Source organism: Orcinus orca, chromosome 13 (genome assembly GCF_937001465.1).
Source record: "Orcinus orca chromosome 13, mOrcOrc1.1, whole genome shotgun sequence".
In the NCBI taxonomy this organism is placed as follows: Eukaryota; Metazoa; Chordata; class Mammalia; order Artiodactyla; family Delphinidae; genus Orcinus; species Orcinus orca.
The window spans coordinates 64,868,624-64,896,557 of NC_064571.1; positions in this window are offsets into that span (position 1 = coordinate 64,868,624).

Consider the following 27,934-nt stretch of genomic DNA (forward strand, 5'->3'; position numbering starts at 1 on the left):
GGAAACTGGGAGTGAGGATGCAAAAAAGGTAACAACTTGAAAACTAGCTAAACCCAAGGCATTAAGAGGCTTCGGTCAAAAAGCTGAAAGAACAGTTGCATGTCACAGAAACACAGGTCCCAAAAGTCAAAATTTAAAAATGAGTCAAAAACCTGCTAAATAGTCATGCTTTGAGGACCTCATGAATTCTGGAATGGCAGAAATCAGAACAGCAGACTATTAGCAACAAGGAGACTTAGAAATGTGACATCTATCTCAAACAGTTTTTTAAACATGTCCCAGGGGAACAGTTTTTTCATTATTTATGCTTTGTTTTAAAATAACAACTTGATAATTTTTGCTAAAAGATGATAGAATGAATGCATATTTATTTAGTTCCTTTCTCAGAAACTCACTGAAATGAATGATAACAACCAAAAATAGAGCCAGAAAAATGTCACCCACGATGAAACTAGGAAATGGTGAAAACATCATAACAGAGACCATAATGAATGTCTGTGCAAGAAAACTCAAACTAAGTCAAAGAAGTATGTATAGAAACCAACCAAGTATGCTTGATCCACACCTATTAAGAAAAATGCAGATTACCCTTAAAAAAGTAAGAGAGTCCTAACATGTTCTACCCAAAATCCTGTGCTTGTAAAAATGGGGACAGGAGTTGTGAGCAATCATTAGGAGAAACTGCATACATTATTTCAACAAATATTTATTGAGCAATATCTATATGCCAGAGAAGTGGGGCTGTTTTATACTTTTTTTTCTGAGCAAGCTATGTATGCAAGAAAAAATCTGGAAGCCAAAGCAACCCTGAGGGGCAAAAAAAAAATGGAGCTAGAAGAATCAGGCTACCTGGCTTCAAACTATACTACAAAGCTACAGTCATCAAAGCTGTATGGTACTGGCACAAAAACAGAAATACAGATCAATGGAAGAGGATAAAAAGCCCAGAAATAAACCCACAAACCTATGGTCAATCAGTCTATGACAAAGGAGGCAAGAATATACAGTGGAGAAAAGACAGACTCTTCAATAAGTGGTGCTGGCAAAACTGGACAGCTACATGTAAAGAATGAAATTAGAACATTCTCTAACACCATACACAAAAATAAACTCAAAATGGATTAAAGACCTAAATGTGAGACCAGATGCTATAAAACTCTTAGAGGAAAACATAGGCAGAACACTCTTTGACAAAAATCACAGCAATATCTTTTTTGATCCACCTCCTAGAGTAATGAAAATAAAAGCAAAAATAAACAAATGGGACTGAATTAAACTTAAAAGTTTTTGCACAGCAAAGGAAACCATAAACAAAATGAAAAGACAACCCTCAGAATGGGAGAAAATATTTGCAAATGAAAATATTTGCAAATGAATATTTGCAAAAAAAATTTGCAAATATTTGCAAATGGACAAGGGATTAATCTCCAAAATATACACACATCTCATACAGCTCAGTACCAAAAAACAAAAACAAAAAAAGACCCAATCAAAAAATGGGCAGAAGATCTAAATAGACATTTCTCCAAAGAAAGACATACAGATGGCCAAAAAACACATAAAAAGATGCTTAACATCATTAATTATTAGAGAAATGCAAATCAAAACTACAATGAGGTATCACCTCACACCAGTCAGAATAGCCATCATCCAAAAGTCTACAAAAAATAAATGCTGGAGATGATGTGGAGAAAAGGGAACTCTCCTACACTGTTGGTGGGAATGTTAATTGGTACAACCACTATGGAGAACTGTATGGAAGTTCCTTAAAAAACTAAAAATAGAACTACCATATGATCCTGCAACCCCACTCCTGGGCATATATCCAGAGAAAACCATAATTCAAAAAGATACATGCACCCCAATTTTCATTGCAGCACTATTTACAATAGCCGAGACACAGAAGCAACCTAAATGTCCATCGACAGAGGAGTGGATAAAGAAGATGTGGTACACATATACAATGGAATATTACTTAGCCATAAAAAAAAGAATGAAATAATGCCATTTGCAGCAACATGATGGACCTAGAGATTATCATACTAAATGAAGTAAGTCAGATACACAAAGACAAATATCATATGACATGACTTATATGTGGAATCTAAAAAGATGATACAAATGAACTTATTTACGAAACAGAAACAGACTCACAGACATCAAAAACAAACTTATGGTTACCAAAGGGGGAAGGTGGGGGGGGTAAATTAGGAGTTTCGGATTAACATATACACACTACTATATATAAAATATCAATAGATAATCAACAAGGACATACTGTATAGCACAGGGAACTCTACTCAATATTCTGTAATAACCTATATGGGAAATGAATCTGAAAAAGAATGGATATAGGTATATGTATAACTGAATCACTTTGCCGTACACCTGAAACAAACACAACATTGTAAATCAACTATACCCCAATATAAACTAAAAATTAAATTTAAAAATAATATTAAAAAAGAAGGAAAAAATCTGCAGATGAGGAGGAACAATAAACAGAAGCCAAAAGTTCTGCTTGGCTTAATTAAATGTCACTCTACACCAACAAACAAAAGGTCTTAACAATGAGTCCCACGGATTCCTATTCACCCAGCCTCCTACAGAGTGAACCACTGACCCTGAAGTGTAAAATGAACAGAAACCAAGGGGAGCTGGGCCCCAGGACAGAGGATTCATCATATACAATGGCAAAGAATGTGAAAACAACACACCAGAATTAAGACTCCTTATTTGTCCCTCTGTCCCTCAAGCAGATGAAGAATTAAACAGAGTTGAACTCTCCACCTCAGAGTCCAGTGGCATAATTTTTAAGTTCCCAAATAAAGTAGGAGAAGAATGATTTAGAGTAAATAACAGGTCAAAGAAAGCTGCCCCATTCAGAGGGAATGAATAATGTGAAGTTTCCAACAATTGCACCTGTGCAGAGTTTACACCAAAACAAGAACAGGAGGGAAAAAAAGAGGAAGAGAAAGAAGAAAAAGCTCCAACAAGCAAAAGGAAGATGAAGAACAGACATTGGGAGAACAGTTATTCCAAGTAACACTTCTTTATAGAACAGAAAACTTTTCTAGGTAAGATTTTCTCAAGGTCTTGGAAAATCAAAGAGGACATGGACTTTACAAAAATGAACATCAAGGAAGAGACTCATGAGATCAATGAAGAGGTAGACAATAAAATAAAATAAAATAAAATAAAGAGGAAAAATAAGATTAATTTTAAAAAGCATCACATAATGAAAACCACTTTAGTGGCAGTAGGAAGTAAGATCAGTATTAGTAAAAACAGTCAGTGATGTGGAGGACTGGCTTGAGGAAGAAGATAGAATGCAAAGGGAAAACACGTAAAAGTGAATAGAGATAAAATGATAAGTATGAAATAAAGATAACAGACATCTAGCATCTGAACTGTAGTCCTAAAGAAAAATGCAGAGTAGGCTGAATGGAAAAATATTGAGTGTAACAGAAAACCATTTTCTAAAATAAAAGAAGATAGGAAGCTGCAGATTGAAAGGATTTACACATATAAGTAAAAATTATGAGTAACATTATTAGAAACAAAGTGAAGCTATTGCACTTTTTAAAAAAGTCTATAAGTAATCAGGCAGAAATAGAGAATCTGCAAAATAAAAAAAATCAGGATAAATTTATACTTTTCAGCAACATTAAATGCCAGAAGGCAATAGAGTAATATGTACAGATTGAGAAAAAAAATATGTCATTATCCTTGTTTATTGTATCATTCAGCTTTTCTGGTCTATACTATAATCAAACTTTATAAATTATTCACGAGTCCTTAAAAAAACAAAAGTAATCCCTCGGGGGACCCAGGGAATATTTTTTTAATGAGAATATAGTTATGTACTAAAGGAAACCTCAATACAACTTTTAATAAAACAAATTTTCTGACCAGAATGCAATAAAATTAGAAATCCGTAAAAGAGGTAGAAATTAAAAACCCAGATACCTAAAGCTTTTTAGGATAAATTCTTCCATACATTTCTTTGCTCAATGAATGAATCAAAAGTGCAGTGAGTGACAGAGCAATCAGACACTTACCAAAACCTAAGGGGATATTCTCACCTCCTTTGTCATAGGTTAGTTGACAATAGGTGTGGGGTTTATCTCTGGGCTTTCTATCATGCTCCACTGACCAATATTTCTGTTTTGTGCCAGTACCATACTGTCTTGATTAACGTAGCTTTGTAGTATAGTCTGATGTCAGGAAGCCTGATTCCTCCAGCTCTGTTTTTCTTTCTCAAGATTGCTTTGGCTATTTGGGGTTTTTTGAGTCTGCATACAAACTTTAAGATTTTTTGTTCTAGTTCTGTGAAGAATGTCATTGTAATTTCACAGGGATTGTACTGAATCTGTAGATTGTTCTGGGTAGTACAGTCATTTTCACAGTATTGATTCTTCCAATCCAAGAACATGGGATATCTCTCTGTTTGTGTCATCTTTGACTTCTTTCATCAGTGTCTCATAGTTTTCTGAGTACAGGTCTTTTACCTCCTTAGGTAGGTTTATTCCTAGGTATTTTATTCTTTTTGTTGCATTGGTGAATGGGACTGTTTCCTTAATTTCTCTTTCTGATCTTTTGTTGTTAGTGTACAGGAATGCAAAAGATTTCTGTGCATTAATTTTGTATCCTGCAACTTGCAAAGCAGGCAAGAATACACAATGGAGAAAAGGCAGTCTCTTCAATAAGTGGTGCTGGGAAAACTGGACAGCTACATGCAAAAGAATGAAATTAGAACAATCCCTAATACCATAAACAAAAATAAACTCAAAATGGATTAAAGACCTAAATGTAAGACCAGACACTATAAAGCTTTTAGAGGAAAACATAGGCAGAACACCCTATGATATAAATCACAGCAAGACCTTTTTTGACCCACCTCCTAGAGTAATGAAAATAAAAGCAAAAATAAACAAATGGGACCTAATGAAGCTTAAAAGCTTTTGCACAGCAAAGGAAACCATAAACAAGACAAAAAGACAACCCGTAGAGTGCGAGAAAATATTTGCAAACGAATCAACAGACAAAGGATTAATCTCCAAAATATACAAGCAGCTCATGCAGCTCAATATCAAAAAAACAAACAACCCAATCCAAAAATGGGCAGAACTAAATTGACATTTCTGCAAAGAACATATATAGATTGCCAACAAGCACATGAAAGAATGCTCAACATCACTAATCATTAGAGAAATGCAAATCAAAACCACAATGAGGTATCACCTCACACCAGTCAGAATGGCCATCATCAAAATATCTACAAACAGTAAATGCTGGAGATGATGTGGAGAAAAGGGAACCCTCCTGCACTGTTGGTGGGAATGTAAATTGATACAGCCACTATGGAGAACAGTATGGAGAGTCCTTAAAAAACTAAAAATAGAACTACCATATGACCCAGCAATCCCACTACTGGGCATTACCCAGAGAAAACCATAATTCAAAAAGACACATACACCCAAATGTTCACTGCAGCACTACTTACAATAGCCAGGACTTGGAAGCAACCTAAATGCCTGTCGATAGATGAATGGGTAAAGTAGATGTGGTACATATATACAATGGAATATTACTCAGCCATAAAAAGGAACGAAATTGGGTCATTTGTAGAGACATGGATGGACCTGGAATTGAACATACTTTCTCAAGTCACATATCTTCAGGTGACTACCCACTGGACATTGTGCCTTCAGTGGAGAACCACTGTTCAAGAGAGTCTCAATAGTAGGACCTGGGGTTAGATGGAAGCAGTTGTCTTGATTATAGCATTTGGATGTTACCTGAGCCTCCCACTGCACTCACCTAAGAAATCAGCATATCCTCTGGAAAGACAGAAGTTGTAGTCATAACTTAAATAGGCATCTCATTAAATCTTCTAACTCCTTAAAGGCCAACTAACCTGTTGCAACTAACCCTAAGTGATCAGAGAGGTAACATTCTCCTGTGGTATCAGGAACAGTTAACTGGTTTTAAGCAATGAAAACAGACTCTGGATATCTTAGCCACAGAAGGAAAGTTGATCCACCTAAAGCCAGAAAGGACAGAAAGCAGAGTAGCTCCAGGACCACTGTCAAAATCTCATAGATAGTCTCTTTGAGGCAATACCACTGGAATAACAACTTCCTTCCAACAATGTGTCCCTCTATGCAAGATGCAAATTTCCTGGAGACTGAGTCAGCTCATCCTAGCTTCCATCATGGAGACACCTGTAGGCCATGTGTGTGCAAAGTACTGTGATAAACATTCCCACTAGACCACATGGAAGAGGGGGGGGTAGGTCCACAAAGAAATAAATGGTAGGATGAAGAGTATAAGAAACTGGATAAACATAAACAGCAGTCTACTACAATTCCTTTGGTCTGAGCAAGCTGCCAGGATGGTGCAACAGTATTAGGACCAAGACACTTTGTAGCTGGACTCTTGCGGGGGAATCAACACCAACAGAAGGGATTATTAAGCAACATGGTGGCTGCAGGAGACCACCAGTTTGGACAGGCAGGGTCCCAGGGCAGGGCAGTAACATCTCATCACACTGCAGGTATCTTGACAGCAACAGCATGACACAGACTAGTCTCGTAGCAGAAAGGAACAAAAGGGTCAATTTGGCAGAACAAGGAAGATCTCCCCTGAGAACTCTAAGACGTACATAAAAAGTGGAAAGACTTGAAAGTCTGAAGTCCACCTGTCAGTTATGGAAGAGCCAATGAGTTCATGAAATTCACGAACTAATATTGAGGCACATTTGACCAGGAAATTTCAACTGACGCTTAGTTCTTTTCTGTTCTCCAAGAACAGAAAGGAAAAGGAACTGGATTCCAATGCCATGCTTATTCATTCATGGCTCTGAAAAGGCGGCACAGCTGCTAGTAACAAGTAGGGAGCAGTTCCTCCTCCCTGACAGATGCAGATACAAAAGAACAACTGACTCCATGAATAGGACTTGCCACATACAGGGCTCTCCCTACTTAAGTGTGAAGGAAGAAAAATCAGGCAATTCTCAAATTCAAAACCCTTCCTCGGGACTTCCCCGGTGGTACAGTGGCTAAGACTCCACGCTCCCAATGCAGGGGGACTGGGTTTGATCTCTGGTCGGGGAACTAGATCCCACATGCCGCAACTAAGAGTTCGCATGCCACAACTAAAGATCCTGCATGCCTCAACTAAAAAAAAAAAAGAAAGAAAAAAGATCCCGCACACCGCAACTAAGACCTGGCACAACCAAATAAGTAAATAAATATATATTTTAAAAGATCCTTCCTCACCCACACTTCCTACGGATATAATTTTGCAAAGACATACTGGTTCCATGAGTCAATTCAAAAGGAAGTAGGGGGCTTCCCTGGTGGCGCAGTGGTTGAGAGTCCGCCTGCCGATGCAGGGGACACGGGTCCGTGCCCCATTCAGAGAAGATCCCACATGCCGCGGAGCGGCTGGGCCCGTGAGCCATGGCCGCTGAGCCTGCGCGTCCGGAGCCTGTGCTCTGCAACGGGGAGAGGCCACAACAGTGAGGCCCGTGTACCGCAAAAAAAAAAAAAAAAAAAGGAAGTAGGGATGGACCCTGCTTCGAATTACACAGTAAGCTCACATCCTTGCCTCACTCTAGCCATGCCTGTACACACACACACACACACACACACACACACACACACACACACACTTCCATACCTGTAAGAGTTAGTCAAAATGAACATCTAGAGCAGGATTAAGGGAGAAAAGATTTTTAATTTCAAAACCTGAAAATAGGGAATGAAGGAAAAGCAAGAGGTCACATATACACACACACATGCACTCACGGTTTGCCTAAATCATGGGTATGTTGATCACCAGATTAGATGATGATGAAATAAGCAACAACTTCAGGTCTTTTTAATATATCAGTTAACTTAGCCACCTTCTTGCTACCTGGTACCCTCTTGAATCTTTTCTGCGGCTGGCCCCCAGTAAGACAGCCCCTAAAGGGCAAGCCCAGCTCATTGCAAACTCTGGGTCAGGACTGCAGGAACAGAATTTCCCTCTACATCTTTATTCAAATCCTGTCTTACTTTTAGAAGGTATAGTAAATAAAATTCTCACATTGCAGATGAGAAATCATTCCAAAGGAGCTACCAGCAAATGAATGGTCCATTGCTTCTCCCCTCCACCACAGAATATTTGGGTAGGCCATTTAGGGAACCTGCTTAACTTGGTTATTTATATAACCCATCATATACCAAAGTCTTGACAAATGTAAGAGTATTTAAAATCTTCTGAGCACTGTTTAATACTAACTCCATGTTACTAAAAGGATCACATTAATTTCTAAAAATATTCTTCTATTTGATCCTGGCATTACTTAATTAGGAACCTTTTGCATGGATGAAGACCTTAAACTCCACTTCAACTCTATATTTGGGTTTCACTATTTACACAAACTTAACTTATATGTTTGTAGCAGCCAAATATTTGCCATAAGATTATCTCTGCAGATCAGAATCTAATTTCTCCTGACTTTAAGAAGACCATGGGGCTTCCCTGGTGGCACAGTGGTTGAGAGTCTGCCTGCCAATGAAGGGGACGCAGGTTTGTGCCCCGGTCCGGGAGGATCCCACATGCCGCGGAGCGGCTGGGCCCGTGAGCCATGGCCGCTGAGCCTGCGCGTCCAGAGCCTGTGCTCCACAACGGGAGAGGCCACAACAGTGAGAGGCCCGCATACCGCAAAAAAAAAAAAAAAAAGACCATGTCTTCTTCCATGAATACTTTATAGAGGTTCAGTTCTCGAGCCTTATGGTTATCAACCTTCAGAACCCTTGAGAGACCAAGGAAAGACAAGTTCAAAGATGAAAATTAGAATGTAAATCACATGAAAGCCTAAGAGTTTCCTCAGTGAGAGGAAAAAAAAAAAAAAGGCAAATCATCATGTTCATAAATTCTGGAAAAAAACAATGAAAAATATTCTATACATGTTTTATATTGTTTTGCATCTTATTGCTATAACTTTAAGTGATAAGCAACTTTAGGATAATATCTTCAATAAAAGTACCTTTAGCCCATGAGAGCACTAATAATTTATATATTAAAAAAGCAACATTTCATAAGAAACATGCAGTTCCATTAGAACTGAACATTCTTTGAGTCCTTTATGCTTTCCAGCAGGATTTTGAAATGTCTTTATGATTGTGGGGCTGTTATTGCTTGTCGTTTCACCAAATACGGCTTCACTGTCTCATAATTACTACTCAGAGATTTGATGGATCCACATGGAATTTGCTGTATTCTAACACAGAAATAAGAATCTCATTTTAAGTCGCCAATAAATACAAATACAAAATTTTGCATTGTACAGTACAAAAATACCTTTTCACAAAAGAGACAAGGGTTGCTAGGCAACCACGCAGCACAAGCTTTAGCATTCAAGGTAACAAAGAGACTACTGTGCTGCTACCACCTAAAGGTTCTTGCTTAAAGCAATGAAAGAAAACTGACAGTAAGAAGTTGAAACAGAGCTCAGAAACACCGCCATTCTCCCAAAACTGTATTTGACCATGTTTTATTGAGTTTAATATGTTGATTTACAAAATAAGTAAAATAAGTACAATAAACCTTGTTTGGATTGTATTTCAGCTTTTAAAATTCAGCTGCCATTTGCTGCACGACTCTGGGTGTTATTTTCTGTGCACTGTAAAGTTTATACTACGCACAAGCTTTTCTTTACACAGGGTCAGTGGGAGAGAAAATACCTCTAAGAGAAATTTGCCTGTGGTGGCTTCAACTTGGTCTCCTGTCTTCAGTGTACCCTTGGCTCCCAGACATCCAGTATCTGAGGTTGGTTTTACAGAATTAAACTGTTTCAACAATCCAATATCTTGGTGAGAATTAGTTCATGTGTCTGGTGTCTTGTGGTATTTCTGCCCCTTAAAAGAGGCCAGCTGTGAGAGAAGCCTGAAAAAGGAATCTCAAAGGGTTGAACTTCAGAAAGAGCAGTCCCTGGGTGAGGAGAACAGAGGTTGGCAGACCACCACCCATTACTCCATCAAAAGCTCAGTACTGGGGGTATAAGGATTACAATCCTTTAGATCTATAGTATAGAGCAGTGTATAATTACATACATAGTCTAGAGGCAAGCTGCCTGATTTAAGTCCTGGCTGTACCACTTACTAGCCTTGTGACCTCTGACAAGAGGTTTAATCCCCTAACCATTAGTTTCCTCATCTGCAAAAAGGGTGGGGGGCGGGGGGGAACTTACCTATTATATGATATTCAAGTGTTAATTGAAATAATGTATGTAAAGCCCTTTGCATAGTCACTGACGTGTAATAGGTACACAATAAATGTTTATATTATTGATATTATTATGAAGGTCAATAACAAATAATGCTCAATCTCATTTCTTTAACTAAATACTTCCAGGGTACTTATTAACTAAATACCTAATGTGATAATATTTTGTTCCAGAACACAATGTAATGTAGGAATAAATGACATGGGGCAGGAACACAGAAGTGGCACAAGATCAATGTGATAAAAGACCATTAAATGTAGACCTGTACCTTTCATCATCCTGCACAACTTGCAGCCCTATTATTAAGAAATGGTGAAAAAGATAAATGAACCCTAAGACAGGATGGCCTATATATCCTGGTTCTGAGTTCCTTGCATTTATGTAGATCAAGCTACAAGGAATTATGTATACTTAGGTCACCACGGAATTTCAGATTTGGGCCTATATATCTAAAGGAAAATTTCATCTATAGAAAATCAGGAACCACATTGGAGCTGAGGTGTCTCTAAGGGCTCAGCCACAGGAGTTCAAACATCCTAACTCCAGCTGGTGACACCATTCTGTACTCTCTGGCCTTGCTTCAAGCTCTTCCTTGTGTGCTCACAGCTTCTGTTTTTTGTTCTTTTGGCCGCACCACATGGAAGGTGGGATCTTAGTTCCCGACCAGGGATCGAACCCACACCCCCTGCATTGGAAGCGTGGACTCTTAACCACTGGACTGTCAGGGAAGTCCCTCACAGCTTCTGTTTTATGACATTAACTTCCCTACACCTCTTGATGGCCTTGCTGGCCCCTTCTTCAGCATGACTTTCACTCTCTTCCATGGACAATGATAACACACACATTACCTACTTTAAATCCCAAAACAGAGATTCTGGTTGCCAGCAAAAAAGTGAAAAGCACTGTAGTGGACAAATACTGGGAGGTGTCACCCAGATCCCCTTCCAAAATAAAGGGATTTTTCCCCTAGCCACAGCTAGTGCTGCTGGCAGACAGCCCCCAGCCATCAGCCCCCCACAAAGATACACAGATTGCCTCAGTTAAAGAGAGTTGCCTCATCCAAGGCACTGTCCCCTTCCTGAGCAGCTGGCACTTAGAGAGGATAAAGGCCTAGTCCCCTTGTCCTGATTCAGGACATCTCTGAAGAGTCACTCCAGGTCCAGAACTCCCTATAGTATCTGCTGAGCCCTGCACTGAGACTGCATCACCATTCAACTGCTCCCTATGCCCACTCCTGCTTCCTTCCTTCTCTTCCTTCCCTTCCCCTTCCTCTCCTCCCTTCCTTTTCCCTCCTCTTTCCCAGATGTACATCTCCAGATCGCTCCTGGAGGACCTCCCTCTACTTTGATCACCTCTGAGTCTGCTTCATGTGAAACCAATCAGTGAAGTGAGCATAATTCATAAATTGCACACATCGTATCTTCAAGCCAAATCATCTAGGTTGTCAACAGCCAGTTGAAGTACTGCCTGCCCTAGATTAAGTGCCCACTCCTGATCCAATAAGCTATGACTCAATAACCCCAAGATAAGGTTATATGTAGGAAACACCATTTTCAGAGTAGCAGGAGCTCTGAGGTAAGGGTGTGGCTCTTAGAGGGCGACAGGGTTGACTTTCTCTTACCATTTCCAGGGTAGATCCATGGATTTGTCCCTTTCTTTCTACAATCCACAGAATTCAGTCTGAGTCCTTTTCTTTTCACAGCTATCACCACACCCTCTGCTTCTTGGAGATCCTTCCCTATGCAAGAATTTCTACGCTTTTTTTTTGGCTGTACCACACAGCATATGGGATCCTAGTTCCCAGACCAGGGATTGAACCCTCGCTCCCTGCAGTGGAAGTGGAGTCTTAACCACTGGACCACCAGGGAAGTCCCGCAAGAACTTCTAGAATAAAAACATCTCCACTTTACTGCTATCTAAAAATGTTCACTTTTGAGTTTGAGGGGTTTACTGCTAATCATGACAGGAAAACTGAAAGGAGATATGTAAAACAGCAAATATAATTAATATGTTAAGAAGAGTTGTTAAAGAGATTTTCAGAAATTCAAGCTTGTCTTATTGCACTAATTAAAGACATTTCATGATACTCCTTATAAAATTTTTAAAAATCCCTTCCTCCTCACATTAGTAATGACTATCTTCGTTAAGAACAAACACTTCATCATTTTGTTTAAAATGATGTGTGCTCATTATGAAAATTAAAGTGGTACAGAAAAGTCTAACAGAAAGAAAAAATTGCCTAAAATCCCACCACCTATAAATAGCCATAATTAACACCATGTGAATATTATTCTAGTTGTCTGTCTATTCTTATATGCAGAAAGATTGATTGACTTTTATTAAAATGAGATCATAATATGCATGCTATTTTAACTTTAAAAAATATTTTAAATTTTATTTAACAAAAAAATAAATAAATGAAGTAAAATTGAAGTATTCCTGAATATTAAATATTTCTCCACTATAAGAAGTATTTCAAAAAAAACTCTCTCAGGTCAAAAAGTGATTATGAAAAGCTTTAAGTTGAAATAATTTCAATATGTGTTTCAACTTTAGATGCTTCCAATGAACTGACTTCCTACTATAAAAATGTGAGGGTGGTAAGCAGATCATAACACCTTCTGTTTCCCTCCTCACTCTTTGGCTCAGATTATATCATTATTTTTACATTATCAAGTGTGGCAAAAACTGCTTCTTCTTCCCCAATCTCCATTTTCCCTTTTTTCAACTGTAATGTAAGTTTGAGCTGAGTATAAAACATCCCTGCTAAAGACTACATTTCCCTGTCCCCTTTGCAGGTAGGTGTGGCCAACCGATCAAATTCTGGGTAACAAAATGTTGGAGAAGTGATGTTCGCAATTTCTGGGCCAAGCCTTGACAGAGAAGGAAACTGGCCTTGCCTAGATCCCTTTTCCACCCTTCCACAGGCTGGAACGCAGACCTGACGGTGGCTGCTGAAGCATCCATGTGGGAATATGAGATGAAAGCCACAAGCTGATGATGGCAGAATAACAAAGCAGAAGCCTGGGACCCCAATACCCTCAGCCACCAAACCAGCCCTGAATTGTCTACCCAGAATTTTGTGAGAATGAAATAACATTTCTATTTTATTTAAGCCAAATCACTTTTAGGTTTCTCATTATAGTATCCTAACTACATTCTAGCTAATATGTCAACTAATCCATCAACAGACCATACAATTATTGTCTATCCTGAAACCATAATTTCTAGAGTTAATGTGTCTTAGTTCCATATTCAAAGGTAGTCAATGTTCACTGCCATATCCTCTTACCATGGTGGCTCCATCCTAAATTCTGGGAGATTTCTTTCTTTCTTTGTCTTTATTTGGTTGGTTGGTTGGCTTGGTGGTATATTATTTTTCTGTTGCTACTGTAACAAATTACCGAACAAAGCTTAAAACAACACAAATTTGTTATCTTACAGTTCTGTACATCAGAGGTGCAAAATGGATTTCACTAGGCTAAAATCAAGGTGTCTGCAGGCCTGCATTCCTTTTGAAGGCTCTAGGAGAGAATTCATCTCCTTGCCTTTTCCACCTTCTAGAAGCTATCTTCATTCCTCGGCTCATGGCCCGTTCCTCCAACCTCAAAGTCAATAGAATAGTATCTTCAAGTATCTCTCTGATTCTGACACTCCTATCTCCCTCTTTCATGTGAGAGGAAACTTCTGATTACATTGGGACCACCAGGATAATCCAAGGCAGTCTCCTCCTCCCAAGATCCTTAACTTACTTGCATCTACAAAGTCCCTTTTGCCATATAAGGTAATATATTCACAGGTTCTGAGGGTAAGGACGTGGGCATCTTGGTGGGGAGGGGGATATTATTCTGCCTACCACAGGTGGTTTGGTTTTGTTCTATTTCTTTAATCTCATCCAGTTGTTTCTAGAAAGGGTTCATGAGTGTTTTATTGTCTGAAGTATTTGATACACTAGTGAGAATGTATGTTTCCTTTCCCTTGAAAACAACCTGTCTGAATATTGTAATATTAGACCACTATTTTTTCAATATGGTACTCATTGTTATACTAAAAAACCTTGAAGACAGCATGTAATTTTTCTCTTTGTATGTGATATTCTTTTTCTACTTTGATTTGATACCTTAAGAATTCTCTTTATCCCTGAAGTTCAACCTAACCAGGTTACGTCTAGATGTCAATTGCTTTTTATTATTTTTTCCTAGAACACAGTATCTTTCTCCAATTTATTCATTCAGTTCTTTCTTTATTTCATGGAACTTTTCTTCTATTATATCAGTCTCTGAATACATTTTCAGTTCCATTTGTTTAATTATACATTTCAGGGTCATCCATCATCCTTGCACTGGACTGAATGTCTTTGCCTATGCTCTGTGTCTATTAGTTTACATTTAAATCCTTAAATATCTTATTATTTTTCATCTACATTCATTATGGTTATCTCAAGCCTTTTGTCTACATCAGCATTTTTATTTTCACCTATGCTAGTCTGTTTCCTGATGTTTCTAATCACTTTATTGGCTCTGTGATATGTTGGTTTGGTCCTCAATTTGTCTTATGTGCTCCACAGCATCCTCATTATGGTATCTATCATCCCTTCCCTGAGATAGTACATGACTGTCATTTCTATTAAGTTGCTAAATAACACAGAGCACTGTGGGGAATTTTCTTTTGTTCTGGGTCATGGTATCTCCCAGACTGAATTTATTGTTTGTTCCTTTTTATTTTTGTTCATGCTTGCTTTTACTGTTGCTGAAATCTGTTTTCATAGTTGCATTGTCATTTCTTCTCATGCTATTCATATTTAATCTGAGCTGCTTTGTCCCAAAAATTTTTCTCTGATATAGTGTGGGTTACTGTTTTGTTTGTCCCCTCAGCTGTAACTTCAAAGCTGGATATCTCATGCTTAATCATAGACTGAGTCACAGCACACAGGTAGTGGGGTGAGTAAAAGACAAGAAAGAGCTCAGCTGATGCTATGAACAGTCTCTCTTGAAGAATACATGAGCTCCACTCTCTTTTCTGAAAGTGATCACTCCATCTATTTGGAGAAGGAGATTGAAGGACATGAGACAGCACATCGCAGAGGATCAAGGGTAGACCTGGGTTTTGTGGAACATAAAATTTATACAATTTGAGGGACTGTCTTTAAGGAAAAGAATACAAAGTTATGGTACGAAATTAATTATGAACATGAATATTTAGACTGAAAACAGAAACCAAAACTTTGTAGGTATTAAGAGGATAGAAAATACCACAAAATCATAATATTTAGAATTATAACAGCTAATAATTAACTGCCTACACACTTCTATTTTTTCCCTACATTTTTGGCCACAGTCTTTCTTTCACCTCTTAATATGATGACAATTTTTTAAAATCATTTTCTGTGAAGACACTAGAAAAATAATTTAGTCTCTGCTAGCATATTTATCAAAATTTTCTTTTATTATTGATAGCTTTATCATTGAGAATTTCTTTTATCTTCAAAACTCATTCTTGGTAATATATAAACTTGGGGGAATATTATCAAATTTGGGATTCTCTATCAAAGTTCTTTCATATATAAGCTACCATATTTGAAGCATTTTACATCTTCTGGCTTTTGGTTCCAAATTTTTCAAATCTTGTTTCTCCTGCAGCAGCCCCATATTTCCAGTACCAGTTAAACCATAGGACACTCTCATATCATGTGGCCTCTGGCTTTGTAATTGCTTAAAATGACTCCAGTTGGGCTTACACAGCAGAAGGTAGAAGTATTCCTGAAGGCAATTTCTACACTGGTCCAGCTAACAATAACATAAATATTTATAGATATTGCAAACTGCTTAAATATATCCCACTAAATCTAATCTCATTATATCCTCAGTTCAATTTTCCCTTAACTAATTCACACATACACAAGAAAAAATCACTGGCCACTCCACTGCTACGCAACACAAGGAGAAGCCAGAGCGGGAAAAGCAGCTCTCTTAACTGATTGCAGTTAAATATGTTCCTTTTGAAAATTTTACAGAAACACAAGATAATGTGAAATGATTGTGCTAGGGCACATCCTCTGGCATTGGAAAGGACCTATAACAATGGGAGTATCTGAAGCTTAAACTTTATTACCTTCACTGTAAATCTACCTCTAAGTGAATGGACATTCTTAGGTCTTAGAGTGTCTCTCCAATTGATATGAAATCCTGGACCCTTCCCTTCCTCACATTTCTTCCATTTACTCTTCTCTCCTCATTCCAATACTTCCAGTCAGAGAAGGGAAAAGATAAATCTACTCTTCATCTTCTTTCCAGATTTGAAGGTAATAGACACTGTTGCTATGATGATGTGTTCCTGCTAAACTTTATTTTCTGTAAAATTATGCACTAAAAATTAGAGAGTTTATGGGAAAAAATTACATTTGGAAGAGTTCACGCTAAACCTGTGCAACTTTGTAAGAAGAGCAATAACACAACCAATATCAATCCAATACAAATACTAACCACAGTTAAATATCCACTGGCATTTGTTACAAGATAATTCTCCATGGATTCCTTACTTTCTTACATAGTCCAGGCTTTCTGAGCAAAGGGCACTGACAAGCTCTGTTCAGGGATGACTGGTTAGCAAATCCAGGATAGAGAACACCTCCTTCCCGAGATATTCCAGAATAGTGAAGTCCCCCTTCTCTTCCCTGAGAACATTTAAATATGTTCCAGGGATATGAGTAATAGCTCTCCAGTGGAGAGAATGGACAGGTCATCAGCAACTCTGATAAAAGCTCAGTCTCCTAATTCAAGATTTGTTTCCTGTAATGAAAACCCACTGTATGTGCAGGCAGTATCTGGCCTTCATTTGCATCTCCCTGTGGGGAACTGGGGGATGGGGAAGTGATACAAGAAGTTGCTCTGGCTATTTCTGCTGTGAGTAATAAACCATCTGCACCTCTGACCCAAGGGTCTTGTGTTCCTCTATACACACCCATATATATATACACATATACTATACACACACACATATAAGGTATATATATCCTGTGGCAGGTTAACAGATTGCAAGTAGAGTAAAAGCTTAGACCCTTCACAGTCTGGTTTAACAGCATTTCACCCAATATCATAGTTATTCCTTAAATCTTAGGAATTTCTCTTTCAGATTTAGATCATTAAGAGACCAATTTCATCAAAATTAAAAATCTGATCCAGTGTATAGCCTCTTCAACAATCAATTTTAACACAGAAAGTGATGTCCTTACAGTTTCTTCATCTGCACTCACAGATTTAACAAAGGGCTTTGTGTTTTAGAAAATGTAGTAGTTCTTGAAGACTAAACTAACTACGATTTGCACTCAGGGAAGAAATATTTATAAGATTTAAGACTTTTTTCTTAGGGTCTTTTATGTATTACCTAAATACCTATAAGTTTTCTCTCTCTTTTTTTTTTTTTTGGCTGCACCATGCAGCATGCAGGATCTTAGTTCCCCGACCACGGATCGAACCGTGCCACCCACAGTAAAATCGCAGAGTCCTAACCACTGTTCCGCCAGGGAATTCCCTAAGTTTCTCTTTAATTGTGAGAAAGTCTTCCCCTGATGACTTCAAAATATTAATATGTTGGGGGGGAAATCACACATGAACCAAAAAATTTCCGTCATTCTATATTAACAAAATTACATTTAAAAAATATGTCAGGGCTTCCTTGGTGGCACAGTGGTTGAGAGTCCGCCTGCCGATGCAGGGGACACGGGTTCATGCCCCGGTCCGGGAAGATCCCACATGCTGCGGAGCGGCTGGGCCCGTGAGCCATGGCCGCTGAGCCTGCGCATCTGGAGCCTGTGCTCCGCAACGGCAGAGGCCACAGCAGTGAGAGGCCCACGTACCGCAAAAAAAAAAAAGTGCAAACTCTCAGTCATATTTCAGTTCCCCAAACCAGGGTCAAGCATTATTTCTCTCTTCCACTGGTATCAACACTGGGCTGAATACTTTGGGGACAAGTTGGGAGGGGCAACAAAAACAGAGATAATTAATGCATATTCCCTTCCTCAGCAAGCTCATATTTTAGTGCAGGAAGATGAAACACATGCAAGATAGCACACTCTGCCTGGCATTGTTCTTTACTGTCCTAAAAGAAAACAAAATTGTTCCCCATCTCAGTGAACAGCACCAAGATTTTCCCTATTGAACAAGCCATGAAACTCAAAAATCCTTCCTGATTCTTCCTCCTCCCTTCTCAGCCACATCTGATAAGGTCCAACAAGAAGTCCTGTCAATTTTACCTCCTAAATATCTCTCAAACATTCTTTCCATCACCATTGCCATCAACTGAGTTCAACCTACCATCATGTCCCATTTGTATGAATTATAACTGCCTCCTGAATAGTCTCCGTGCTTCTATTTTGGACCCACCCAATATATTCTGCATGCAGCAATTGGAGTGACTTGGTAAAAATACAAATCTAATCGTAAGTTCTCCAACTCAAACCACTCCAGAAACTTTTCATTACCCTTACGGCAAAGCCCGAATTCCTTAAATTGGACTACAAGGCCTTGTTTGATGTAGCTCTTAGACTACAAGGACTTGTTTTATTGTAGCTCGCCCCTGCCTAACTCTCTTGACCCACCATCTACCACTTTCCCACTCTCTCTTTGCTGTCTGCTATTCTGGCCTTCCTTCAAGTCCTTGAACATTCCTTAGTCTTCACCGTCTGACATTTCCACTTGTTCTTCCCTTTACCAAGAATGCTCTGCCCCTACCTCAACCTCCACTCACAGCTCAATTATCACTTAGTCATGGAAACCTTCACTGACTTCCCAGAGACAATTAGTTCCTCTCATAAGACTTCATACTCTTCTTTCATAATATCCATCACAACTTATAACTATATATTTATTGTGCGATTATTTATGTAACATCTAACTCCTACTTCTATCCTGTTCCCACTGCACTATAACATCCATGAGGGCAAAGACAATGTCTTCTTTGCTTTCCTTTCTATCCTCATAGCCTAGCATTTGCCTGGTACATTGTAGGAGCTCAATAAATATATACTGATTCAACAAAAGTATGATTAAATGAATAAATATTAAGATAAAGATCACATGAATGAGGTAACACTGGAAATGAGTGGTGAGGGAAAAGTAAGATTGTGATCATCAGAAAAGGGTAGGCAGGGACTTTCAGGTTCTAAGAACAGTAAGAAGCAATGACACAGAGTTAGACAGTCATAATGCAGGAAAGGGACCATAAGGAATCCAAACTTACTGGGTTAAGTGTAGGGTGCAATGGAATACTTGCCCAGAAAGATATGGTTCTGTTGCAGAAAGCCTGGAAGGGAGGATAAAAATCGGTACCTAATGACATAGTGAGACACTGCCATTTTACGAGCAGGAGGTGACATGTAAAAGTGAAATTTAGGCTGCTCACTGATTAAGAAGGTAAGACAATAAAAAGCCTACGCTAATATTACCACAGAAAACAAAGTTATTTTTAAAACCTACTGCTATCATACATTTAAAACATAATAGAGATACTGACTGTGACCTTGAATAGAGTATAGATAAAAGAGAGATTTCTGAGGTAGTAATAACAGGAATGAGATTTCTGGGTAAAATGGTAGATTGAAGCAAGCTAATTTTAATACAGAATCCCCCAAAGGCTCAGGAATTGGCAGCACCAGGTACTTCTAGAAATGGAGTTGAAAGTAAAAGGACTGGTTGGCAGTCTATTTGAAAAACAGATCACCAAAAGCCCTTCTTCCCTTCAAAAGGAGGTTTATTCTCTGAAAGGGGTAAAATAGAGGATCTTCACAATGGAGGACTTCTGACACAAATAAGAATAGGAGTATGATACTGAACATGAAGGTATAAAATTAATCTTTACATATCCAACGCTAAGATATCAAATTCTCTTTCCCATTTTGGCTTCCAGAATTGTAACAACGAACAAATATCCTCCAAACAGGAGATGAAAAGATTCTTTTCTGGTGAATCTGACCAGCCCAAATGAAGCTACAGATATTGACATGAGAAGTCCTTCAATGAAAATGTCCAGCCAGAACATCCTGTGGTGCATCCCATAGATGACAATCACCAACCATACACTGAGATTTTCTAATCAGGTCTAATTTCCTATTCTTACATATGAGGATTATTAGATACATGAGAAAAGTACCTATCATGAATGACAGAAAACAAAAATTAATTAATTAGCTAATTAATTAAGAAAAACAACTTGGAAGAAATGAACTCTTCAAGGATCAAGGGGAAGAAAACTAATGTTAATAAACTTAGAGAAATAAAAAGAGATATATCCGTGAAATAAAAACAGAATGCTATTAAAACAAAAAAGAGAAAAGGAGAGTCAAAGCAAAACTCATTAAAAATGTGATAGTAGAGATGAAAAACTCAGCAGATAGTATAGAAAATGGAAGATGGGGAAATCTCCCAGAGAGGAGAGCAAAAAGACAAGCAGACAAGAACCATGAGTGGGAAAACAGGAACATTAGAGATAGTCCAGGAGATCCACCAGCCAAATAGTAGAGTTTTCAACAAGAAAAAACAGAAAACAGAAGGGAAGAAATTGTTAAAGAAATAATTCAAGAAAACAGCCAAGACTAAAGGTCATCATTTTTGAGATTTTAAAGGCCAATCCAAGAGGCCAGCACAACAAATAAAGATAGACATCATTGTGAAATTTCATAACACTGAGAGGAAAAAGAAAATCTTACAAGCTTCCAAGGAGTGGGAGGGAGAAAAACACATACAAAGTCTCAGGAATCAGAATGGCTTTTAATTTCTTAACATTAACCTTGAAAACCCTACAATTAAGTATTTTGGGGAAAAAAATTGTTTTAGAATTCCCCCAGCCAAACAGTACAATCAAGTATGAGAGTAGAATAAAAACATTTTCTTCTCAAAGTCTTCAAATAAGTCTCAAAAAATTTCACCTCCAAGCACCCTTTCTCTGGAAGATAATGAATGACTCCATCAAAATGAGGGAGTCAACCAAGAAGGATGAAAACATGGGATACAGCAAAAAGGGGGCTCTTTCCATGAAGGATAAGGATCACTAGAGAACATGAAATCTCAGAAAGTCATCTGTGCACCAGCTGTAGAGGCAACCAGTCCAGACTGTAGCATGTCAAAACAACCAAAAGATTCTAGGAGAGCATTTCTTCAAGAAAATGAAATTGATAAATTAACTGATACACCTAAAGAAAGAATTGAGAAGAGACTGAGAAAAATATAGAAGAGCTTTGGGTTGAATTAATGATGAGTATGTACAAAGAAAATAAAGAAAACATACACACAAAAAACATAATTATTAACTGTGGGAAAATAAAAAGTTGGGAAGGAAAGTGCGTACTGTATGCTTCAACTCAAACAGTCATAATAACGTAAGACTGAATAATGCTTCTAACCTAAGTTATAATATAATGAGGGAGGAGATGAGAGAAGAGACGGTGAAAGTAGTGAAAGAACTAAATCCTTATCATGGGAAGTCAACATATCACTCCTAAATCTGAAAAATTAAGAGCTAGAAATATGAACTTGCTATGTAGAAGTATAATGATATATACCCACCAGATGAAACAGCCAAAAGAGTTTAAATAGACAGAGGAAATGAAGAGTAGGTTTTCTTGCTGTTTTCACAAGTCTAAAATCATCTGCCTCTTAGGGAATTCCCTGGTGGTCCAGTGGTTAGGACTCCGCACTTCCACAGCAAGGGGCCCAGGATTCAATCCCTGGTCAGAAACTAAGATCCCGCAAGCCTCATGGCACAGCCAAAAAAATCATTTAACTCTTGAACTGTGTATTACTGAGAAAAGGGCCTGCTGCCCAACATGCATATAAGCCAATACTATGGCATTGGCTTTTGAGAAAAGAAAAACTTTATTGCAAGATGGAGAGACAAAGAGACAGGAGGTATGGCTCAAATCTGTTCCCTCAATTTGAGGTTCCATCAAACTTGTATGAGTTCAGAAAGGAGGGTTGGTATGTGGAAATTCTGGCAGGGTAGGTTTCTATTGGAGGTCTTTGGAACTTGACCATTTATGCTAAGGTATGGTAAAGGGGATGTCAGCCCCAGATCTTCCTGGACAACAGAACCTTCAATTCTGTAAGGGTTTCGGGGTTCAGGTTCTGATCATGTCCTGGTCCTTTGTTTCCTTCTTGGGGGAGAGTGGGGGGTAGAAATTTTGGTTCCGGATGTTGTTTGAAGTCAAAATTTTCTCCTCTGCCCATGCTTCAGCTGCCTGACCTGCAGTTTTGTTCTGTTGTCTCTGAAAAGCAACTCAGTATCTTGTTAGAAACAGAATAGGGCCAGTTTAGGGCCGGTTCTGCTGCTACATGTGCATGTGTAACTTTAATAAAAATAAAGACTGAATAAAAGACTATTTTAACTTAAAAAACCAACAGGCTGAGGATGAGGGAGGGATATGTACGAGAAAGAGAGAGAGATTGATCTGTATTTATTTAGACTCAGATTTTCAGATTTAAGTGACTGGGAAGAGGCAGAGGTCAAAAGGAAAGCTTGGTTTCAAAGAGAACAGCAATTATGATAAAAACGTGTAGAGCGTCTATGGCAAAAAAGAACCACCTAGTGACACAAAATCATAAAAAGTCACTCTCTTTGTGCTTACAGAACTTTAAGGCTGCAAGATCATCTTGCTTCTGTTTCTTGAATTCTTTCAGGAATCTCTTTTGCAAAAGCTATCCATGGTTTCTTTGAACACTTAGAGGACTGAGCATTCACCACATTCTGAGGCATTCCATTTCTACCTTGAGCTTCTCTAATCATTGACTGGGAATTCCTTTAATAAAGCCAAATCTGCATCCACATTGGCCCCACTTCTACTCTGTGGTTCTTTACTCTCTTTTCTGCTGCTTGAAGATACTGCAGATCTGCCCTAAATATCCTCAGTACCTTTTTTTTCTTTTTTTTTTTTTGCGGTATGCAGGCCTCTCGTTGTTGTGGCCTGTCCCATTGCGGAGCACAGGCTCCGGACGCACAGGCTCAGCGGGCATGGCTCACGGGCCCAGCCGCTCCGCGGCATGTGGGATCCTCCCGGACTGGGGCACGAACCCATGTACCCTGCATCGGCAGGAGGACTCTTAACCACTGCGCCACCAGGGAAGCCCCTCAGCACCTTTGATAACTACCCAAACACTTTCCTGTCTCTTCTCTGAACTCTTAATTGAATCAGAAGACCGAACATTTTAGTAAAGAATCTAAATATTTAAATATAGCTAAGTGAATTTACGTTATTGATGTCCATTTATTCCTGGCTAGTAACAAGGACTTGAATAAATGACTTCCAAAGATTCCTTCCATTCTTCTCGAACAAACACAGTAAGTGCTTCCCAGACAGGATCACCATATAAGGTACAGTGATATGGATGAAGCAGGCAGAAGAAATCAAAAGAAAGTGAAAAGAAGTCTCTTTCCTCTATGCTTTGCCCTGCACAGGCCCTTCTAAAGTCAGCAGTTGTCATGAGGCTAGATGTTAAATCTGTTCCTAAGAGCTGAAGTTCAAATTAAAGCCAAGTACAGCAGTGTTGTTTCCAGAATAATTTGAATCTTCAAGCTGTACTAAGTGTCTTTTTGCCTCTACACTTGAAAATTACTACATTTTTCAGTTTGCCTCTATTTGAAAGAAAATGGGTTAGGTGATTATAGAGGAGTAACGGCTTGTCAATTCTGCAGAAATTCCACACGTGATTTTTATGCTAAAATTCCAAGTCTCTTTGATAGATAATTTATGTTCCTCTAAGATAGTTTTATTTTAGAATAATAAAAGCCCTCAAACATCCCAGAGACAAAAAAAAAAAAAAAATGATACCCAATGTGAGATCTAAGAGCTAAGCTCTTGCCAGAGGCCTATCCATCTTAACATGATCAAGAGATATTCTCCAGTAGTTCTCTGTGTGTGACTGAAAACTGTAGAAGAGTGATAAGACACAAACCCTCTTCCTGGACTTGAGTCCCACCAGTGTCAAAAGCAAAAGATAAGAATTCCTCAGGATCCCTCATTTGGAAAATTCCACCTCTCCTGATATCCATTCTCTTAAATTTAATTTTTATTTATTCATTTCGCAAAGATTGATTGAGCATCTACTGTTCTGGGTGCAGGGGATGCAGATCCCTGGAGTTCACAATTTAGGAGTGGGGAGACAGATAGGGAGATTTGTATTCATCTTGTTCTGCTATAAAGAAAAAGAAAACAGGATGACGTCCTGGACAGTGACTGTTGGGGCTTGGAACAGATTATAGAGAGTGAACAGAAGAGCCTTTTTGGTGGAGGTATTAGAAGTAAAAACCAAGTGACAAGAAAATCCAGCCACACAAAAGGGCTGGGGAGAGAATACTGCAGGCAGAGGAAGAGCAAGTGCAAAGGCCTAAGAGAGCTGTTCTCTGAGCATGATTACTCTACAAGAATGTTCTCAGGAGAATATTTACATCTTTAGTGATAGTGGATGCCTTGCTTCATCTGAGCACTCATTCCCCCCCAGCTGCCAGACTGTTGCAACTGATGGTTCTTAGCTGAGTCCCACTCCAGGAACTGCCCACCCCACAAGAGTCTCCCCCGTCCCTGGGGACAGTCTATATCCAATGACTGGCCTCAATGATATAAAGATCTAGCTCCCTTGCCTTTAAGGGCCAACCAGCTCCTGAGCACCCCATGAACTGGCTCTGCGTGACTGCGTCACTGCTCAACTCCTCCCTCTGCCCAGTGCTGCATCCTTTACTCCCCTACAGGTATTGATGCTAACAGTACTTCCCAATGTACCTTCTATATGCAGATCTCCATCTCTGCTGCTGTTTCCCTGGGGAATCCAGCTAAAGATCTAAGTTGATCACTTAAGGCACTTAAAAATATTTAAACATTACAGCCAAATTTAGGAATTATTTAAGAATGCCAGTGCTTCCTTAATCTGTTTGCGCAGCATGAGGTGCTAACTGGTTTCCATGCTTCTGATATTGCTGCTCTGAAATCTGTCCCCACACTGCTGACTGATGTTTCCCAACCACAAATTTGATCACGGTGATCTCCTGCTGAACCCTTCAGTGGCCTTCAAATGTCTGAGCTCCATGATCCACAAGTCTCTTCATGATCTGCCACGAGCCTCTTCTGCTATCTTGTAAAACCTTTCTACCCACCTTCTCTTACCCTGGACCCACAGCATTTTGGCTATGCTCTTTCACATCCTCTTGCCTGTCTTTGAACCTGCAATTTCCTCTGCCTAGAAAATCATTTCTTATGCTTTAAAGGCACTTTCTTTGAAAGCCTTCCTCAGCTCCTATACCCAGATTTCCTAAAATGCACTTAATAGCTCTATTCTATGTTGCGTACTTTTTTATTATTGCACCTATCGCTGTAACATCTGCCTATTTTTGCTGTCCAACTGCACTACCATTTGCTATAGAAGTACATCTAGAAACTATGTCCTGTTCAGTGCTGATCCCTCCCTGAGCATCCAACACAGTTCCAAGCATTTTGTAGACACTCACAAAGGCTATCTCTTTCTAACTTAGTTTTAGAAAAATGGCATAGTCACAAAACATATCTGTAACATAGATAAATGCCTTGTTAGGAACTATTTTGCAGTAATAGAATCCATCTTAGTCAAAAGGTTACCTTTCACTGAGCCCTGAGACAGAAGGGGCAGGACTAAAGCACTGCAGACACTTACCTATGATGCTATTTGTATTACAAATGTAACTACCAGGCCCCAATCCCTGCAAGTCTCAGGCATCTAAAATCTTAAGGACACCACAAACCATGATATTTCCATACGCACTCACTTCAGTTATAGTCTCCTCAACTGCTTCTTTTTTTTGTTTTGTATGTTCACAAGTGTAAACTCTGCCAAAACAGTCTATGAACTGAAGAACACTAGAGTTTTCTTGGTTTGGCAATTGAAAGAGAAGGCTATTCTTCCAGAAACTTTGCTAGGGGCACTGCATTTAAACATTGACCATTGCTAATGGTAATGATGAGCCCAAAAGAAATATAATCTTCCCCTACTGATAATTCCAATGTGCAGAAGAGGCAATGGTGTAGCAGGAAAAACAGGGGTCTTCAAGATAGGACACTTGTGCTTGAATTCAAGCCCTGCCTCTTAGCAGCATATGATCTTGAGCAAGATATATAATTTCTTGTAGCTTGACTTTCCTCATCTATAAAATGGAGATTACCCCTAACTCACACCATCCTTGTGAGAATTAAATAAATAGGTCATAAGTGAGAAGGTGCCTAGTGTAGGCTCTGACCCCATTAAGGCCACAAGAACTACTCACTGAAAGCAACAACAAAGGTTTTCACCAAAACCATTTCCTATGTCCTAAAACCCAAGCAGAGAAGATGAGAAGAAACAGATTCTTATGGATTAATAATATCACCCTACCCGAGTTTAAGATATGCTGATTTTGAATTTCTCATTCAATCTTATTTCTGTACAATCAGAAAATCAGTTTATTTAAGAAACTATACCAAACTGTCATCCATATACACTGGGCTTTAGTACCTTTTATTTCTTTTTCCTAAATAAGCAGTCTGAAGAATGACAGCTAGATAGTAAAAATAAAACAAATCTAACCCCCAGGAAGGTTAGTAGCTTTATAGACTTTTATATCCCAGAAAATCATAAGCAGATTAAAACCCTTCTGCATTTCTTAAAAACACATTTTTATCTGACCACCTGCATGATGAATTGTACAACAATGGAATTTAAAAGGGTTAGGGTAGACCAGAGGGCAGAGAGCAGAAGCAATAAGAACTACAACTCTGCAGCCTGTGGAATGAAAACCACATTCAAAGAAAGATAAACAAAATGAAAAGGCAGAGGACTATGTACCAGATGAAGGAACAAGGTAAAACCCCAGAAAAACAACTAAATGAAGTGGAGATAGGCAACCTTCCAGAAAAAAGAATTCAGAATAGTGATAGTGAAGATGATCGAGGACCTCGGAAAAAAAATGGAGGCAAAGATCAAGAAGATGCAAGAAATGTTTAACAAAGACTTAGAAGAATTAAACAACAAACACCTAGAAGAATTAAAGAACAAACAAACACAGATGAACAATAACTGAAATGAAAAATACTCTAGGGGCTTCCCTGGTGGCGTAGTGGTTGAGAGTCTGCCTGCCGATGCAGGGGACACGGGTTCGTGCCCCGGTCCGGGAGGATCCCACGTGCCGCGGAGTGGCTGGGCCCGTGAGCCATGGCCGCTGAGCCTGCGTGTCTGGAGCCTGTGCTCCGCAACGGGAGAGGCCACAACAGTGAGAGGCCCACATACCGCAAAAAAAAAAAAAAAAAAAATACTCTAGAAGGAATCAATAGCAGAATAACTGAGGCAGAGAAGAACAGATAAGTGACCTGGAAGACAGACGGTGGAATTCACTGCTGCGGAACAAAATAAAGAAAAAAGAATGAAAAGAAATGAAGACAGCCTAAGAGACATCTGGGACAACATTAATAACACCAACATTCACATTATAGGGGGCCCAGAAGGAGAAGAAAGAGAGGAAGGACCCAAGAAAATATTTGAAGAGATTATAGTTGAAAACTTCCCTAACATGGGAAAGGAAATACCCACCCAAGTCCAGGAAGCACAGAGTCCCAGTCAGGATAAACCCAAGGAGAAACACACTGAGACACATAGTAATCAAGTTGACAAA